This window comes from Triticum urartu, chromosome 7A, assembly GCF_056163025.1.
Source record: "Triticum urartu cultivar PI428250 chromosome 7A, HENAU_Tu73, whole genome shotgun sequence".
In the NCBI taxonomy this organism is placed as follows: domain Eukaryota; kingdom Viridiplantae; phylum Streptophyta; class Magnoliopsida; order Poales; family Poaceae; genus Triticum; species Triticum urartu.
The window spans coordinates 504,210,585-504,214,927 of NC_141879.1; positions in this window are offsets into that span (position 1 = coordinate 504,210,585).

The following is a 4,343-nucleotide window of genomic DNA, read 5'->3' on the forward strand; positions in this document are numbered from 1 at the left end:
ATGTAGTCCACCAAGTGGAATCTCTACAAAGACTTATATTTAGGAACAGAGGGAGTACTATGTAAAGAGTTAGGTGTCACACGGTGTCTAGAAAATATGGTGATGGTGTGAGGTGGGCCATGTAATCACTAAGCCTGCGTGTTTTCACTGCTCTTGCACTCCTCCGCCGTAAGAATGGAGAAAATTGTAATCTAGCAGCACCTCCTTTTTCTGAAAGCGTGGGACATCCAGCAGTCCTACCACCTTAGTAATAATAAACAATTAGCCATCAAATCACATAGACCCAGCAGTAAGTTGGACGGACGAAGCAACCATCACTCTTGAATCCGCTTCTCCCTTCAACGCATGCGCTAGTGAGAGGTCGTGTCCGCTCAGCCCGAGCATGAATGCGGCACCAATTCTGTGGAGCTGCACTGACCATTTCAGGCAGGAAGCGCGCGCGGGCGATGGAGGGGCTTTGGGTGGGCCAGGCTCGTCAGGAGCAGGCGTGGCAGCTCTCCGCATGTCCCTACCGGACGCCCGGAAACGAGAGGATGCACCAACTCTTGCGGCTAAAATCGTACACTACACACCATCTCTCTGTAGGAGTAGGTCGATCTGTCGCTCTCTCTAACACACACATGCTGTTAAACACACACACATGCACACGCACACACAGGTTCATAGAATAGGAAAATCGTGCGCGTGCGAAGCCACAGGAAGTGAGATACAAATGGAGTACGTACAAGAAGCGAAGAGGTGACGAATATTCCATCAAACTTGGACTGAGGAGTAGTACTCTCTTCGTCTAGGTGTTAAGTCATCTTACGGAAATCAGATATTCCCAAAATGTTTAGGCGTCGTCCATTAACTTCGCATCTCAATCCCCTCCTGACCTTGTTTGCGTTGTTACTTAGGGAGTGTTTGGATCCTTAGCAAGAACAGCATATAGCATAGCCGGGCAAGGTTAGGCATTTGGAACTGTTAAAATATGTTAGATTTTGTGGGTCAGCTAGCTTGGGTGGGCTAGAAAAACCTTGCTAGCTCAGGACAGCCAGATCGTCTCGCTTTCGACGGCAAACTTCGCGTAGTACTAGTAACATAGACTAGTAACATATGCATATTACTAGTCTAAGTTACTCACCACTATGACTATCCTAATCAATGTAACCAAATGCTCCTTACTCTGCCTTGTTATCTCCCCTAGAAACCCAATGCACGGAGCGCAACTACGCGTTGATCAGTCAAGAAATCAAAGTCGGCTTGCATGCGAGTTAATACGTCGCCCTGCATGGTAGCTAAAACGGCATCTCTTAGTTGTTTGGATTAATTGTTGTGTTTAGAGACAAAAATCAGGGCTTTGATTGGAGGAATGGCCGGTCAAGTTTCTCCTTCTCCTCCAATCTGCTTGCACCTTGGTCCCGCTGCACCTTCTAACGTGACTTATTACACCTAGATGGCGGGATTCGTACAAGATACGGTGGCACACTGACGTAGGTCGAATACAAGTGCCCAAAATTGTGTGCATGTTATAATAAGGATTCACTTAAAATAGTACGTGAGCGAACAGAGGGACCAATTGGACAGTGTTCCCGAGCAGTAGCGAGATGTGTGAGGTAACATACACCGCTGGCGCTTTTAATTTTTCTTATTAGTTTGTTTGTTTCACCCTCTGACTGGTGGGACCCAACGTACTACATGGAGAGAGGTAATGTAGCGACCCGACCTCAAACCGTCAAGTCTCTGTGCTTCAGAGTCATCCCTGGATCGGTAATGCTGACACACACAGTACTCAAAGGATTTATAATAGAGTAGCAATCACACACTTATTACATCGAATGTCTCAAAAGAGAACTTATTACAATAAATATGGCTTATGGCCATCTAACACGATAACAACGAAAGGCTTGGAAGATAAAGTGAGTCCATCAACTCCAACGGCATAGCTGAGCTGCACGGCAACGACCTAACGAACCTTACTCCTCATGTGAAAAGTCTGCAACATAATACATTACGGCACAAAAACGGGTCAGCACATGGAATATGCTGGCAAAGTAGCACAGTAGAGCAAGAACAGAATAATGCTACCACTACATGCATTTTTGGCTGGTGGAAAGCACTATGGTTATAGTTTTTGCGAAAAGCCAATTTTTCCCTACAACAAAGGAATAGATTTTATTTAACTATCATGGTAGTTGAAACATCATTGAGAAGGTTCCTCCAACTCAATCCCCATTAAAAGTAATTATTAACCCAACAGTATTAATTTAGAGTGATGAGATACACATGATAATCCAAGTACTAGATACTCAAGATTGTCCATAACCGGGGACACGGCTAACCATGATTAGCTTTTACACTCTGCAGAGGTTTGCGCACTTTTCCCCACAAGACCCGATCTCCTCCATTGGATTTCTCGCATTGCCAGGTGTTTGAGAAACGGATGACCGAGACACAGTCTTTCAGAAGCATTAACTCCTTACTCCGGGCAGACCATACCAACCTACGTCCCTCTACCTGCTCATCCACCTCTTCAAGAGCTTCACGCAACTTACTCAACTATGCTAGAGCGCATAATAGCTTGTGGCTGCACACGGAAGTTTCTAGCATGAAATATCTTAGTTCCCTTTGAGCCTGGGTGGCGGACCTTAGGATTATCACACGGGTACTCCGGGATATCCTAGGATAACACTGGATTCTCCAGGTGCCCAACAAACAATCCACCCAGATGTGTATTTAAGTTTCCACCTTAAGTTGAACCATTAATTAATAATCTCACATCTGTCAAGGATTCACTCGCCCAAACCACATCTACAAGCATAGCATAGCAATATAAGCAATAAGTAGAAGTAACTCCCAAGGGTTTGATAATAACAGGGAAATAGGTTCTACCTCATCAACTACTTCCCATCCCACATGTTAATCACATCCTAATCATGCAATGTTTGAGGATTGGAGCAAATGCATAAAAACTGGGTATGAAAAGGGTATGATCAAAGTGTTACTTGCCTTGCTGATGATCCGCAAAACCTAGAGACTCGTAGTAGCACGCTTCGCACTCTGGGTGTTCTATCGCAAACAAACAATATCATACATAAGAAATCAAGCAAAGAAGCACGGGTAAAACTCAAATAAGAGACCTAACCAGAAATTTCAACTTAAGAACTCCGTTTTGCAAAAAGAATCAAATCAAACGGAGCAACGAAACTCAAACTGCGAAAGAAACAAGATCCGATTACTAATATGGACTAAAGTCAAATTTTACAGTACCAAAATCTTATTCAAGTTGGTTAAGCAGAAAGAGGGTTTCGAGACGAAGATCTAGGCGCTTGAATCACCTGATTCCGATAAACGAGTGAAAAGATAAACTAAAACGAAAATCGGATCAGAGATCGCGATCGAAAATAATCGTAGAAAAATCCGAGAAAAAGAAAAGTGACGAACAGACTAACGAACGAACGTCCGCTGTCTGCGGCTAACGGGTGAACACCGTTCTTTAAAACGAATGTACGGACGAACGTCCGCTAGATAAACTAAACCGAGAAAACCGACGAACCGATCTACTAAAAAAACAAACCTAGGGTTTTAAAAAAAACCAGATCGGTTTTTCTCTCAAAACCGACGGCGGCGTGGCGACTACCTTAGCGGGGCTCCGGCGGTCTCCACGGGGTCCAGGTGGTGCTGTGGCGCGGCGGCGGGGCAACGGCGGCAGCCGGCGGCGGCTGCAAGCGGCGGGCTCTAGGCGGCGGGGCGGCTCAGGTTGGGTGGCGGGGTGGGGGCGGCATTTATAAAGGAGGGGGGCTTGCTTGGGGGTGGGGGCAAGGCGGCGCAGGAGAGTCCCGGTCGGACTCGGCCTCGGGTGGCGGCGGCCTCCCAGTCTCCTGGAGGGAGACGAGGCGCGGGGAGGTGGGCCGGCTCGGCTGGGCTCCGGCCCAGTCGGGCACAGAAGAGATTTTTTAAAAAAAATTAATTTCACCAAAACTTAAATAAATCCTAGAAAAATAAATAAAAATAAAAAAAATTCACCGTCTAAATAAAATATTTAGAACGAGATGAACATTTTCTTGGGCGTAAAATGCAATTTTGAAAAACGTGCAATTTTTCTAATTCAAATAAAATAGCAATAAACTCCGAATAAATCCAAATATTTGACTTTAATATTTTTCTTCCAATATTTCATTTATTTTGGAGAAGTCATATTATCTCCTCTCATATATTTTAATATGAAATATTTTCGGAGAGAAAAATAATTAAAACCAAAAATCCTCGTTTCAATATTTGATAAAACTCAAATATGAACACGGTGAAATCCCAAACTCTCTCCGAGGGTCCTTGAGTTCCTTAGAATTTCGAGGATCGCGAAA